The sequence below is a fragment of the Hippopotamus amphibius genome, chromosome 2 (genome assembly GCF_030028045.1).
Source record: "Hippopotamus amphibius kiboko isolate mHipAmp2 chromosome 2, mHipAmp2.hap2, whole genome shotgun sequence".
NCBI classification, from domain to species: Eukaryota; Metazoa; Chordata; class Mammalia; order Artiodactyla; family Hippopotamidae; genus Hippopotamus; species Hippopotamus amphibius.
Window position 1 is genome coordinate 156,967,161 of NC_080187.1, and position 17,642 is coordinate 156,984,802.

Genomic DNA, 17,642 nt, shown 5'->3' on the forward strand with positions numbered 1-17,642 from the left:
TAGCATAACCGCTCCAGCTGTCTTGGGGTTGTTGTTTGAAATATTTTTACATCTTTTTTTTTTTTTTACTCCCATTCTACTTGTGTCTTTTGTATTATTGCTGATATATTCAGACTTATATCTACCATTTTCCTTTCTGTTTTTTATATTTCTCATAACTTCTTATTCTTCCATTCCTCCCTTACTGCCTTCTTTTGTACTATTTTCTAACATAGCATTTTAATTTATTTAATAATTTTAACTGCATTTTTGAGTTTTTTTGTACTAGTTACTCTAAGGTTTACCATATACATCTCAACTTAACTGAAGCTTCCAACTTGTAGTAGCTTAATTCCAATATTATATACAACAATTATGCCTTTATATCTATTTCCTTTTCCCTCTCATTGTGGTATTATCATCATGCATACTACATGAGTGTGCAAAGTCAACAATAAATTGTTATAATTACTATTTGCCACCTGTAGTTATTCCCTTAGCCCTTGCTCTCAGTGCTTTGTACTGTTATTGGCAAATATATTTCTATATGTTACAGGCCCTACAATAAATTATATATATAATATACATTATGTAAAGACTACTATATAATATTTATAAATATGTATTATATATTATCTATAACATATGTTTAATTTTATACAATGGCTTTTTAAGTGAATGAAGAGAAAAATGAGATAAATACATATATTCTTACAGATTTATATAACTATGTAATACTCTTTACTAATGTGGATTTGAATTACCAGCTGGGATCACTTTTCATAGCCTCAAAAACTTCCTTTAGTATTTCTTGTAAGATGGGTCTTCCAGAAACAAATTCTCTCATTTTTTTTCAATACCTCAGAAAGTCATTTTTACGCTTTCATTTTTTAAATATAGTTGTGCCGGATATAGGATTCATGTTCGACAGGTTTTTTTTTTCTCTTTGAGCTCTCTGAATATGTTATCCCTTTGCCTTTTGGCCTCCATTCTGCTCTTCTGTTCAAAAGTCAGGTATTAATCTTTTTGGAATTTCCATGTAAGTGTTGTATGATTTTCTTTCCTTATTGCTTTCAAGATGTTTTACCTTGTCTTTGACTTTCAATATTTTTGTTACGCTGTGTCTGTTTGTGGGGTTTTTGCATTTATCCTAGTTGGAATCTGTTGAGTTTTATGAATGTGTAAGTTATTATTTTATAAAAAACATTGGGATGTTTTCAGCTATTATTTCTTCAAACATTATTTCCTCTTCTCTGTCTCTCAATTCCTCTAGCATCCTCATTATATACATGCTGGTGTGCCTACTGGTGCCCCATATTTCTCTGAGTCTTTTCATTTTTCTTCATTCTTTTTTTCTCTTTGTCCTTTGGCTTGAATGATTTCTATCTTGTCTATTTCAAGTTCACCTTTCCTATCTTCTATTAATTCAAATCTACTGTTGAACCCATCTACAGAACTTTTTATTTCAGTTGTTTTACCCTTCCACTCTATCATTTCCACTTGGTTCTCTTTTATAATTTCTATCTTTTATTGATATTCTCTATCTGATGTGATATCATCATCATATGATCCTTAACTTTTTAAATCATAATTTCCTTTATTCTGTTAACAGAATGGCTACTCTAAACTATTTTTCTGTTAAGTCTGATATCTATTCACTTCTAAAGGCATTTTCTGTTGCCTGCCTTTTATCCAGTGTATGGGTTATACTTTATTCTTTCTGTGTATGCATCACATTCTGTTGTTGACATAGTATTTGGAAACTGGACACTTTAAATAATACATTGTGGTAGCTCTGGGCACTGCCCTCTCATTCTCATCAGGAAGTTTTATTATTATTTGCATGTTTATTTGTTTAGTGATGATGAATTATTTTAGTGAAGTATTTATTACCCCACTCACCCCCACAAAGCGTTAAGCCTCTGATGCTGTTCCTCTGGGCAATACAATTTTGGGTGTGCCCAGAGTTCACCCTGGGTTGACAGTGATTTTGGTAGAGCTTCTTTCCTGTCTTTCCTTGACAACGCCCAGCTATTAAGCTCCACTAATTGCCTGTTGATTGCTCTATTATTTCAACAACACCTTCTGGCATAGATTACTTTATAAACTAAAAAAATCCAAGTATGGCTTTTTTGAAGGAACAGTTTCTGAAGTCAGCGTCTGATATTTGCTCTGACTCAGAAGGGCTTCTCTCAGCTGTCATACTCCTCATTCTCTCCTGCAAAGTACATGATTTGCAGTTTAGCCTTTGTCCTAAATTTTCTCCCAGTTGCCCTTCACTACGTTCTCCACTGCTCTTGAGAGCACCCTTAGGCTTGAGCTTCTCCAGACTCTGAAAAATGAAATGTTCCTTTTGTAAAATATTAAGATCTATCTCTTTTAAGGCCAGTCTTTCCCCAGCAAAATCACTAAGCCAGGACTCTGGAGCTGGGGCTGGTAACAATGGCAAGCCTCTCCCTGAGTGGCACCTCCACTAGAGAAACTGAGTCCAACTGAGATCCAGAGAGAAAGAAAGTTCTGTGTTCTTGGCTGCATCAGTCTGGGATGGAGTCTCTGCCTTGTTAAATAATTATTAGCAGTAATAATTAATAATAAATAATTAGGAAACAAACCTAAGTTCATATTCAAATGTGATTGTGATGAGTTTTTAAAGTTTTCTTTCATTGTTAATATTAAAATGAAAATCTTACATACAACTCCAATTTCATATACAATGTACATGTTGGGATGAATCATCAAGTTAGAATTAAGACAAAGATTAGTTATACTGCGAACTTAGATAATTACTAAAATATAGGTTATAAAACTTCTGCTGGATTATTTGTGATTGTCAGCCATATTTAATTTTTTTGATATTTTACTTAACATAATAGTAAGCAAATCAAATAAATTTTCAGCAATGAAAGACTATTAGATGTGAATCCAGAAGAAATGATTCCTTCCACTTACTTTTTACCCTTAAGAAAATCATGAAACTTTTGAACCCTCAGTGTGTGTTCTATAAAATAATCTTAACACGTTATTTTGCTGAGTAAATGAGATGATACATGAATTTTTAAAAAATATGAATTTTATAAAATCATATATAAGTAAATTCTATTTTATGATTTGTTTATTGACATAACTTATTTAAATAATTTTGGTTAATACTTAGTGCATTTTCTACTGTAATATACAAACCTGCCTCACCAGGACTATAAGAAGGAAAAGGAGGTAATCAAATTGTCCTAAGCCAAAAAGAGCAGAACACTGTGAACTGAAATACACTGACCTTGAAATGATTTCAGCACAAAATCATGTGCAATTAATGAAGAGCAACAGATAAAATTGTGTTTCATCTTTAGCTTTATCATTAAGTAGCTAGGTAATCATGGTTAAGGGGTCAACCTTTCAGGGTCTACACTCTATCCTTTCCAGTTCTACTGTATTATAATACAGAATAATATCAGATAAGGAGAGAGAAAACAGGAAAAAGGTTTGTGACTGACTGAGCCACATGATATATTGCTACATAACATTTGGTGCATTAAGACTGGATGATCATGAAAACTCGCCATTTATATTTGCTACCAACACTATGGTTTACAAATAATTTACTTTTATTGGTAACATGAAAAACAATCAGACTGGAGATGGGTGACACTATTTTAATGTTTCAAAGAGTAGGGTCAAAGAATTGTGCTTGGGAATTGAGGGGAGGAAAAAATACATAAAAGTAAAGGGAAAGAAAAGAAGAAATATGTCTTAGCCAATTAAAGAATGGAAAAGGTCAAAAAAAGGTAGAAGTCCTATGACATTTATTCCTAATAAGACCAAAGCTGGTTTAAAAAATAATAGCCCATAGCCCATGTAGAACCTGACTGAATTTCTAAGTCTCCTGCTGATGTATATGCAATGGGTGCAAAAAACTCACATTTCTCAGCCTGAGATCCTGCCTATCACCTGCTAATTCACTGAATAATAGAATCAAGGTTAACACAGATAAATTAACTTCTAGCACTTTCACAATTAGGTGAAATAATTGATTACCCACGAATAAGAAAACTCATTGCTAAACATCTAAAGTTCATAATCTTTACCTGTTTTAAACATCTCACTTTAAAATGTACATTTAACATATTCACTAAAAATCACCCCATGTAGTGGAAATCTTTATATGCATTTATGTGTATTATCTGCATTTTAATTGTTCTTACACTTTTTTCACTTTGGTATTTTAAAAATATTATTGCATGGAGTTATTTAAGAAATTTGAAATGCTTTGATCCTGGCCCCAGGGGCCTGTGGCTCTAGCCCCAGAGAAGTACATGGTCTATGTGGCAGTTGCAGAGTGTCAGGGCCACTCCTGGGGTAGTAGGGGATGCTAGAGAAATAGTAGGCTTGGAATTGAGGTACAAGGGAAGGATAATTGAACCTGCGCTTTTGGAAGGGATTTATAAGTTGGAAAAGGTCTGTAAGGGCAGACTCTCACCCTGGGGAGTGAACAGGTCAAACCACAATCTGGGCATCCCAGTCCTGGGGTCCGGAATAGGGCAGATGGGCCCCTTTGCCAGCTGGAAAATCAACTAAGACAGATAGAAGTGCTAGAGAAACCTAGACTCTACTTGGAAGGAGTGTGCCTGTGCTGGCTTTCTGACAATCAGGGAGGAGAGAGTCTTGCACTGGTGGCTGCCACATCACTGCACTTCCCAATCTACTGGGGCAAATACCCTAGCCTTGCTTACACAGCCTGGCATGATATGTGGACAGAGACTCACTCTGGCTGCACAGAGACAGACCAGGACTCCTGCGGCGTGAGCCAAGTGGAGCCCTAGAGGTCATTGTCAGTATGTGTAACAGAGAGGTGGGTGTAGTCATGGGGTCACTGTCAGCATGCATATGGGGTGGCACAATATTCTTGTGCAGTGGCGAAGTGCTGAATCTCAGGCAGACAGGCCCTGCCTGGGAGAGAACTCATCTAGCTATGCAGAGACAGCCTGGAGAGCCTGGGATGCGGTGTGGCTGGGGCAGTGAGGCAGCACAGCTAATGCAATCCCTGCAGCCACAACACCTGACCCACAGCCTTAGCCTACTCACACCACAGCTTTGTGCTATATCTGGGATGAATACAACGTAGAAAGAGACTTGACCTTGGGCTGCATCTGAGCAGAACCACCACTATTTACACACAAGGTGCATAGCTCCTCTGTGACTGCACAGGCCCCACTTACCTCAGCTATCACCTCCTTGGGGCAGGGCATGCACTCAAGGGCAACAGATCCTGATTGAATCAGACCCTCAGGGTTTCTACTTCAACTGGGGAGCAGACCCTTCCCCTGAAAGGGCAGTGACAGCCATGGAGCAGAGAAGAAGCCCTGCCTCACATCCATCACAGACTCTAGATACTACAACACCAACCTTGTACCCTATCAGGAGGATAGTGATCAGTACACCCTGAGGAAAGAGATAGCTTGTGTCTATACTGAAACCAGCCCTTTCACCAAAAACTGTGGACATGTAGAGTCTACACAGGATGCTGCCACATAAAAACATCACTTCAAGACCACAGTAGATAATTGTTTCTCCTAAATTAATAGAGACAAGTTAAGTAAAATGAAAAGGCAGAGGAACCACTCCCAATTAAAAGAACAAGAGAAACCCCCTGAAAGAAAACCTAATGAAACAGAGGTTACCAGTCTACTAGACTCCTAGTTCTAAAGGGAGGTAATAAAAATGCTAACTTAATTAAGAAAAATTGCTGATATAAATGCAGGTCACTAAAATAAAGAACTAGAAACTATAAAGATAAACCAGTAAAAAAGAGACAATTCAATTGCTGAGAGCAAGAATCAATCTAGAAGCAATACATACCAGACTAAATGACACAGAAGAACAAATAAGTGATCTGGAAGACAGAAATCACCCAATCAGAACAGCAAACAGAAAGAAAAATGAAATAAAAAAATGAAAGCAACATACAAGATCTATGGGATAATATAAAACATGACAACCTACATATAATAGGGATTCCAGAAAGATAAGATAGAGACAAGGGGATCAACAAAACATTTGAAGATATTATGGCTGAAAACTTCCCAAACTTAAAGAAGGAAACAGATATCCAGGTATGGAAAGCACAGAGTTCCAAACAAGATGAACCCAAACAGACCCATACCAATACATATAATTAAAATGGCAAAAGTTAAAAACAGAGGATTCTATAGGCAGCAAGAGAAAAACAAATGGTCATTTACAAGGGAACCCACATAATGCTATAAGCTGATTTCTCTGCAGAAACTTTGCAGGCCAGAAAGAGGTGGCATGATATATTCAAAGTCCTAAAAGGGAAAAACCTGCAAACTAGGATACTTTATCCAGCAAAATTATCCACTAGACTAGAAGGAGAGAGAAAGAATTTCTCAGACAAGCAAAAACTAAAAGAATTCAGCAATACTAAGCCTACTCTAAAATAAATATTGAAGGGCTTTCTATAAATATAAAAAAAGCAAGAATCTACAGGAAAGGAAAAATCACAGCTGGAAAGGCAAACATACAAAAGGTCTTATCACTTAAATAAGCCAGTACATATATTTAAAAATAATTGAAAAATTATAAAATCTGTTAAAACCACAATTAGCAGTAAAAGAATAAGCACAAAGATGTAAAATAGAACATCAAAATCACAAAATGTGTGGGAAGGAAGTATTAAAATGTAGCTCTCTTACAATGTGTTTGAACTTAAATGACTATCAGGTTAAAGAAAGTAAATATAGTTATGGTCCAACATGCTTCAACTCCATGGTAACCACAAGTCAAAAATGTACAATAGGTTCACAAAAACCAAAAAGAAACTCAAGCATACTACAAAAGAAAATCATCAAACCACAAAAAGAAAAACAAAAAGAAGAAAAAAGGAACAAAGGAGAACTAAAAAACAACTAAAAGCAAGGACTAAATTGGCACTAAGTACATACCTATAAATAATTAGTTTTTATTAATTTTTATTGGAGTATAGTTGATTTACAATATTGTGTAAGTTTCTGCTGTATAGCAAAGTGAATCAGCCATACATATACATCTATCCACTCTCTTCTAGACTCCAGACCCATATAGGTCATTATAGAGCACCTTTAAATATTAATGGACTAAATGCCCCAATCAAAAGACATAGAGTGACAGAGTGGATAAAAAACAAAAATCTACAATTTGCTGCCTACAAGAGACCCAACTTAGGGCAAAAGACACACACAGATTGAAAGTGAGGGGATGGAAAAAGATATTTTATGCAAATAGAAACAACAAGAAAGTGGGTATAGCAATACTGATAGATGGAATAGACTTTAAAACAAAGGCCATAAAAAAGACAAAGAAGGGCATTATAAAGGGATGAATACAAGAAAAGGATATTACACTTGTTAATATGTATGCACCATACACCAGCACCTAAATATATTAAACAAACACTAACAGACACAAAGAGAAGAAATGACAATAAATGATAATAGGAGGAGATTATAACACACCAGTGTCATCAATGGACAGCACATTCAGACAGAAAATCAATAAGGCAACACAGGTCCCAAATGAAGAAAAAGACCATTTGGATTTAACTGTTATCTACAGGACACTACATCCAAAAATGAGTCAGTACACACATTCTTTTCAAGTTGTTTTCTAGGATAGACCATGTACTAGGTCACAAAACAATTCTCAAAAAATTTAAGAGGACAGAAATGATTGCAAGCACAACCAAAACTAGAAATTAACCACAAAGCCCTCAACAAAATATGAGCAAAATGGATCCAACAAAACAGAAAAAGGATCACACACCATGGTTAAGTTGGATTCATTTCAGTGTTGTAATGATGGTTCAACATATGTAAACCAATCCATGTGATACTTAATATTAACAAAAGGAAAGCAAAACCCACTTGATCATCTTAACAAATGCAGAAAAAGCATTCGACAAAATTTAACACCCATGCATTACAAAAACTCTCACCAAAGTGGATACAGAGGGAACACACCTCAACATAAAAGACATTTACAGCAAAGCCACAGCCAACATAATATTCAATGGTAAAAAGCTGAAAGAGTTCCCACTAAATTCAGGAACAAGACAAGGATGTCCACTCTCACACTTCTACACAACATATTATTAGAAGTCTTAGCCACAGCAATCAGATAAGAAAAGGAAATAAAGGGCATTCAATTTGGAAGGGAAGAGGTAAAACTGTCACAATTCTCAGATGATATGATACGCTATATAGAGAACCCTAAAGTCTCCCCCCAAAACTATTAAAACTTATAAATGAATTCAGCAAGTTAGCAGAATACAAGATTAATATACATAAATCTGTCACATCTCTTTACAATCATAATGAAATATCAGAAAGACAAAGTAAATAAACAATCCCATTTAAAATCACACCAAAAAATAACCAGGAATAAACTTAACTAAGGAGGTGAAAAACCTATATGTCAAAAACTACAAAATACTGATGGAAGAAACTGAAGATGATTTAAAGAAATGGAAAGATATCCCATGCTTTTGAATTGAAAGAATTAATATTGTTAAAACTGTCATATTACACAAAGCAATTTACAGATTTAATGAATTCCTATCCCATGACATTTTCCACAGAATTAGAAAAAATAATTTCAAAATTTATATTATGGAACCACATAAGGCCCAGAATTGCCAAAGCAATCCTGAAGAATATGAACAAAGCTAGAGGCATAACTCTTACAAACTTCAGACTATACCGTAAAGCTAAAGTAATCAAAATAGCATCATATTGGAATATAAATCAATAGAACAGAATAGAGAACCCAGAAATAAACCCACACAACTATGATCAGTTAATCTATGACAAAGATGGCAAGAATATTCAATTGAGAAAAGACAGCCTCTTCAACTGGTAGTGTTGGCAGAGCTAGAAAGCCTCATGGAAATCAATGGAATTAGCACACTCCCTCACATCATATACAAACATAAACTCAAAATGATTTAAAAACCTAAATATAAGACACCATAAGACTCCTAGAAGAGAACATAGGCAAAACATTCTGTGAAATAAATTACAGAAATATTTTTAGATCAGTCTCCCAAGGAAATAGAAATAAAAGCAAAAATAAACAAATGGGACCCAATCAAACTTAAAAGCTTTTGCTCATCAAGGAAACCATCAAAAAAAATAAAGACAATCTGTGAAATGGAAGAAAATATTTGAAAATGATGCCACCAACAAAGGGATAATATTCAAAATATAAAAACAGCTCATACAACTCCACATCCAGAAAAACAACCCAATCAAAAATGGGCAGAAGACCTAAATGGACATTTCTCCAAGGTATACGCACGGCCAACAGGTACATGAAAAGATGCTCAACATCACTAATTATTAAAGAAATTCAAAACAAAGCCACAATGCGGTATCACCTTATACTGGTAAGAATGGTTTTCTTAAAATTATTTACAAATAATAAATGCTGGAGAGGGTTTGGAGAAAAGGGAACCCTGAACACTGTTGGTAAGAATGTAAATTGGTACAGCCACTATGGAAAATAGTATGGAGGTTCCTCAAAAAACTAAAATTAGAGTTGCCATATGATCTAGCAATCCCATTCCTGGGCATATACTCAGACAAAACTAATTCAAAAAGATACATAGACACCAATGTACATAGCAGCATTGTTCACAATAGCCAAGACATGGCGACAACCTAAGCGCTCATCAACAGACAATTGGTTTAAGAGGATGTGAGATATATATATGAATATTACATAGCCTAAAGAATAAAACATTGCCCTTTGTAGTAATGTGGATGGACTTAGAGAATATCATACTTAGTGAAGTAAGTCAGACAGTGAAAGACAAATACTATGTGACATCACTTATCTAAAAGTAATATAGGGATTATCTCCAAGATGGTGGAGTAGAAGGACGTGTGCTCACTCCCTCTTGCAAGAGCACTGGAATTACAACTAACTGCTGAACAATCACTGACAGAAAGACACTGGAACTCACTAAAAAAGACACCCCACATCCAGAGACAAAGGAGAAGCCACAATGAGATGGTAGGAGGGGCGTAATTGTGATAAAATCAAATCAAATAACTGCTGGGTGGGCAACTCACAAACTGGAGAACAGTTATACCACAGAAGTCCACCCACTGGAGTGAGGGTTCTGAGCCCCATGTCAGGCTTCCCAACCTGGGGGTCTGGCAACAGGAGGAGGAATCCCCAGAGAATCAGACTCTGAAAGCCAGTGGGATTTGATTGCAGGATCTCTACAGGAATGGAGGAAACAGAGACTCCACTTTTGGAGGGCACATAAAAAGTAGTGTGCACACCAGGACCCAGGGGGAAGGAGCAGTGACCCCATAGGAGACTGAACAGGACCTACCTGCTGGTGTTGGAGGGTTGCCTGCACAGGTAGGGGCAGCTGTGGCTCACTGCAGGGACAGAGACACTGGTGGTAGGGGTTCTGGGAAGTGCTCATTGGTGTGAGCCCTTCCAGAGTCCACCATTAGTCTCACCAAAGAGCCTGTAAGCTCCAGTGCTGGGTAGTCTCAGGCCAAACAACCAACAGGGTGGGAATGCAACCCCACCCATTGGCAGACAAGCAGATTAAAGTTTTACTGAGCTCTGCCCAACAAAGCAGATTAAAGTTTTAATGAGCTGCGCCCACCCAGCCCTACCTGCCACCAGTCCCTCCCATCAGGAAGTACCCATGAGCCTCTCAGATAGCTTCCTCCGCAAGAGGGCAGAGAGCAGTATCAAGCAGTATCAATAGTATTTCATTCTGTGGAACTGGAAACCACAGCCACAGAAAGACAAAGAAAATGAAAAAGCAGAGTACTTTGTACCAGATGAAGGGACAGGATAAAACCCCAGAAAAACAACTAAATAAAGTAGAGATAGCCAACCTTCCAGAAAAAGAATTCAGAATAATGATGGTGAAGATGATCCAGGACTTTGAAAAAAGACTGGATGCAAAGATCGAAAAGATGCAAGAAAAGTTTAACAAAGACCTAGAAGAATTAAAGAACAAACAAACAGAGATAAGCGAGACAATAACTGCAATGAAAAATACACTAGAAGGAACCAATAGCAGATTAACTGAAGCAGAAGAACGAATAAGTGACCTGGAAGACAGAATAGTGATAATCACTGATGCAGAAAAGAATAAGGAAAAAAGAATGAAAAGAACTGAAGACAGCCTAAGAGACCTCTGAGACAATGTTAAACACACCAGCATTTGCATCATTGGGGTCCCAGAAGGAGAAAAGAGAGAGAAAGGACCCGAGAAAATATTGGAAGAGATTCTAGTTGAAAACTTCCCTAACGTGGGAAAGGAAATAGCCACCCAAGTTCAGGAAGCTCAGAGAGTCCCAGGAAGGATAAACCCAAGGAGAAACATGCCAAGACTCATGGTAGTCAAACTGACAAAAATTAAAGACAAAGAAAAATTATTTAAAGCAACAAGGGAAAAATGACAAGTAACATACAAGAGAACTCCCATAAGGTTAGCAGCTGATTTCTCAGTAGAAACTCTGCAAGCCAGAAGGGAGTAGCATGACATATTTAAAGTGATGAAAGGGAAGAACCTACAACCAAGAATACTCTACCCAGCAAGGACCTCATTCAGATTCTATGGAGAAATCAAAACCTTTACAGAGAAGTAAAAGCTAAGAAAATTCAACACTACCAAACCAGCCCTACAGCAAATGCTAAAGGAACTTCTCAAAGTGGGAAACACAAGAAAAGAAAAGGACCTACAAAAATAAAAACAAAACAATTAAGAAAATGGTCATAGGAACATACATATCAGTAATTAATGTAAATGGACTAAATGCACCAACCAAAAGACACAGACTGGCTGAATGGATACAAAAACAAGACCCATATCCATGCTGTCTCCAAGAGACCCACTTCAGACCTAGGGACACATACAGACTGAAAGTGAGGAGATGGTATAAGATATTCCATGCAAATGGAAATCTAAAGAAAGCTGGAGTAGCAATACTCACATCAGATAAAATAGACTTTAAAATAAAAAATGTTTCAAGAGACAAGAAAGGACACTACATAATGATCAAGGGCTCAATCCAAGAAGAGGAGATAACAATTATAAATATATATGCACCCAATATAGGAGCACCTCAATACATAAGACAAATGCTAACAACTATGAAGGAGGAAATTGACAGTAACACAATCATAGTAGGGGACTTTAACACCCCATTTACACAACAGACAGATCATCTAGACAGAAAATTAATCAGGAAACACAAGCTTTAAATGACACAATAAACCAGCTAGATTTAATAGATATCTATAGGACATTACATCCTAAAACAGCAGATTACACGTTATTCACAAGTGTACATGGAACATTCTCCAGGATAGATCACATTTTGGGTCACAAATCAAGACTTGGTAAATTTAAGAAAATTGAAATCATATCAAGTATCTTTTCTGACCACAACACTATGAGATTAGAAATCAATTACAGGAAAAAAAAACTGTAAAAAACAAAACACATGGAGGCTAAACAGTGTGTTACTAAATAACCAAGAGATCACTGAAGAAATCAAAGAGGACATCAGAAAATACCTAGAGACAAATGACAATGAAAACACAATGATCCAAAACCTATGGGACGAAGCAAAATCAGATCTAAGAGGGAAGTTTATAGCAATACAATCCTACCTCAAGAAACAAGAAAAATCCCAAATAAACAATCTAACCTTACACCTAAAGAAACTAGAGAAAGAAGAGCAAACAAAACCCAAAGTTAGTGGACAGAGAGAAATCATAAAGATCAGAGCAGAAATAAATGAAATAGAAACAAACAAACCAAAAAAAAAAAAAATAGCAAAAATCAATAAAACCAAAAGTTGGTTCTTTGAGAAGATAAACAAAATTGATAAACCTTTAGCAAGACTCATCAAGAAAAAGAGGAAGAGGACTCAAATCAATAAAATTAGAAATGAAACAGGAGAAGTTACAATGGACACCGCAGAAATAAAAATCACCATAAGAGACTACTACAAGCAACCATATGGCAATAAAATGGACAACCTGGATGACATGGACAGATTCTTAGAAAGGTATAACCTTCCAAGACTGAATCGGGAAATGGAAAATATGAACAGACCAATCACGAGTAATGAAATTGAAACTGTGATTAAAAATCTTCCAACAAACAAAAGTCCAGGACCAGATGGCTTCAGAGGTGAATTTTATCAGACGTTTAGAGAATAGCTAACACCCAGCCTTCTCAAACTCTTCCAAAACATTGCAGAGGAAGGAACACTCCCAAACTCATTTTATGAAGCCACCATCACCCTGATACCAAAACCAGACAAAGATACTACAAAAAAAGAAAATTACAGATCCACATTAGTGATGAATTTACATGCAAAAATCCTCAACAAAATACTATCAAACAGAATTCAACATCACATTAAAAGGATCATCCACCATGATCAAGTGGGGTTTATCCCTGGAATGCAAGGATTCTTCAATATACGCAAATCAATCAATGTGATACACCACATTAACAAACTGAAGGACAAAAACCACATGATCATCTCAATTGATGCAGAAAAAGCTTTTAACAAAATTCAACACCCATTTATGATAAAAACTCTCCAGAAGGTGGGCATAGAGGGAACCTACCTCAAAATAATAAAGGCCATATATGACAAACCCACAGCAAACAACATTGTCAATGGGGAAAAGCTGAAAGCATTCCCTCTAAGATCAGGAACAACACAAGGATGTCCACTCTCGCCACTACTATTCAACATAGTTTTGGAAGTCCTTGTCACAGCAATCAGAGAACAGAAAGAAATAAAAGGAATCCAAATTGGAAATGAAGGAGTAAAATTGTCACTGCTCACAGATGACATGATATTATACATAGAAAATCCTAAAGATGCCACCAGAAAACTACTTGAACTAATCAATGAATCTGGTGAAATTTCAGGAAACAAAATTAACACAAAGAAATCTCTTGCATCTCTATACACTAACAATGAAAGATCATAAAGAGAAATTAAGGAAACACTCCCAGTCACCATTGCAACAAAAAGAATAAAATACCTAGGAATAAACCTAACCAAGGAGGTAAAAGACCTGTACTCAGAAAACTATAAGACACTAATGAAAGAAGTCAAAGATGACACAAACAGATGGAGAGATATACCACGTTCTTGGACTGGAAGAATCAACATTGTGAAAATGACTATACTACCCAAAGCAATCTACAGATTCATTGCAATACTTATCAAAATACCAATGGCATTTTTTACAGAACTGGAACAAAAAATCCTAAAATTTTATGGAGATACAAAAGATGCCGAATAGCCAGAGCAATCTTGAGAGAAAAAAGTGGAGCTGGAGGAATCAGACTCCCTGACTTCAGACTATACTACAAAGCTACAATAATCAAGACAATATGGTACTGGCACAAAAACAGAAATATAGAGCAATGGAACAGGATAGAAATCTCAGAGATAAATTATGGCCAACTAATCTATGACAAGGGAGTCAAGGATATACAAATGGAGAAAAGATAGCCTTTTCAATAAGTGGTGCTGGGAAAATTGGTCAGCTACATGTAAAAGAATGAAAGTAGAACACTCCCTAACACCATACACAAAAATAAACTCAAAATTGTTAAAGACCTATATGTAAGGCCAGACACTACAATACTCCTAGAGGAAAACATACGAAGAACAGTTTGACATAAATCACAGCAAGATATTTTTGATCCACCTCCTAGAATAATGGAAATAAAAAAAAATAAATAAGTGGGACCTAATGAAACTTCAAAGCTTCTGCACAGCAAAGGAAACTACAAGCAAAATGAAAAGACAACCCTCAGAATGGGAGAAAATATTTGCAAACAAATCAACAAAGGATTAATCTCCAAAGTATATAAACAGGTCATGCAGCTAAATATCAAAACAACAAACAACTCAATCAAAAAATGGGCAGAAGACCTAAATAGGCATTTCTCCAAAGAGGACATATGGATGGCCAAGAGGCACATGAAAAGCTGCTCAACATCACTAATCATTAGAGAAATGCAAAACAAAACAACAATGAGGTATCACCTCACACTGGTTAGAATGGGCATCATCAGAAAATCTACAAACAGTAAATGATGGAGCAGGTGTGGAGAAAAGGGAACCCTCTTGCACTGTTGGTGAGAATGTAAATTGATACAGCCACTATGGAGAACAGTATGAGGCGCCTTGAAATACTAAAAGTAGAATTACCATATGACCCAGCAATCCCACTACTGGGCATATACCCAGAGAATACCATAATTCAAAAAGGTACATGCACCCCAATATTCACTGCAACACTATTTGCAACAGCCAGGTCATGGAAGCAACCTAAATGCCCATCAACAGATGAATGGATAAAGAAGATGTGGTACATACATACATGTGGAATAATACTCGGCTGTAAAAAGGAATGAAATTGGGACATTGGTAGAGACATGGATGGACCTAGAGACTGTCATACCGGGTGAAGTGAGTCAGGAAGAGAAAAACAAGTATCATATATTAACATATATGCATAATCTAGAAAAACAGTACAAATCAACCAGTTTGCAAGGTAGAAATAGAGACACAGATGTAGAGAAGAAACATATGGACACCAAGTGGGGAAAGTGGTGGTGGGGCGGGGGGGTTGGGATGAATTAGGAGATTGGGATTGACATAAATTCATTACCAATAAGAAAAAAAATTAAATTGTACACTTTAAATATATGCAGTTTATTGTATGTAAACTGTATCTCAATAAAAGTTCTTATAAAAAGAAAAAATAAAACTAATATATATATAAAACTGATACAGATCCACAAACATAGAATATAAATATATTGTTTCCACAGGGCAGAGGGAAGGAGGAGGGACAAGTTAGCAGTATGGGATTAACAGATGCAACCTACCATATGTATAATTGATAAACAACAGGAATTTACTGTGTAGCACAAGGAATTATATTCAATATCTTATAATAACATATAAAGGAATATAATTTGAAAAAAAAAGCTGTCTCTTTGCTATACATCTGAAACTAACACAATTGTGTAAATCAACTATATTTCAATAAAAAGACACTTGAAATGCTTTAATCAAAGATCAATATATTTAATCAAAATCAAAATATTCCATTTAATTTACCAAGAAAAAGGCAATATAATCAATTCCCTATAAAAGTTACGAGATGAATACATGTAATTTCTTATCAAATCATAGAAGTCTTAAATTATAACAGAAATTGGTTAGCTAAGTAAGATTTGAGGATGATGCAAATTCTCCCAAGAGCTCAGCCAGTCCAAGGTTATGTATCTTTGAAATGCAAGTTAATTCATCAGGCTGTATAAAACTCTTCAAATAACTGTCATCACTATTAAAAATTAATATCCCAAATAGTTGAAATAGTAGAAGCAGTAATTACCAGCGCTGCTTAGTAGCAGGCCAAAGCATGTCTTCTAGTGATATGACAGTGCTATGATGTTACTGCCTAGCACATAATGTTTATTTGAAATCTCACTGGCTCATATACTGAAAGTATCATAAAGTTACATTGTAATCTTTCCTGAAGGTACAAAAGTTACTATTGTTATGATTTCCAAGTGTATGAATATATAATGAATATATAATATGAATAGGGTGAAAGTTTTTCATCAACTAAGTTATATATCACAAATTTAAATATTATATAGATGAAGAAAATATCAATTGCTCCATTTTTCATTACTATTTTGCATCAGAAAAAATTGCATAACTTTTTTGCAAAAAGTTTTTTGCATTAACCAAAATGTGTGTGGCATCATCAAAGTAAGATAGGAAAATGTAAAAATATTAGAATCCATTAACATAAATCCAATGAATTTGTTTCTTTTTTGATAAAATTGGGAAAATCAATGCAAATTAAAGTTAACTTATTTTTAGACTAATAAATAATTTCCCATTTGTTTATAGTTATTTGTAGATTTGTATCAAAAATAAAAATATATTATATATGTCCTTGTGTTTCCAATGTTTTTATAATTTTGAACAATCTATAATATTTAAATAATGAGTAATATTTGTGATAAGTATAATTCATTTTATAAGTTATAACTATGTTTACATCACACAAGATTAAGGTTAAAATAAAAGTGAATGTTAGTTTAATAGCACTTAATCTTATATATGTAGATATACAGATATATGAATAAAATGATCAAAATGGACATTTTTATAAGAAAAGAGTCAGATATATCCAAATATATATTTAGTAAAACATTTAGACCTCACAATTTTAAGATGAGGACATTTACCTTCCTTTTGCAACTCAGGCTCTTTCCACGGAAACAGCCGCTGGCACACAGAAGCAGAATGTTTATAACTTTGATATTTCAGCTGTACTTGTCAGGTAGATGACGGAAATGTCACTTTTCAAAGAAGCACCTGCAGCTTTTGGGTTCCAAGAGGTTTGCAGCCTATAACATTTTACCTCCTGAAAAAGTTTTAGTTCATAATGTTTCTGTATGAATCATAACCATGCCTGCTTTTAAAAGAGGTTTAATTGCTCTAGGTTTATTTTAGAAAATGACTTTTTAAATGTAATAACTGATTTTTTGGTAGCTCAGAATTATAATGATC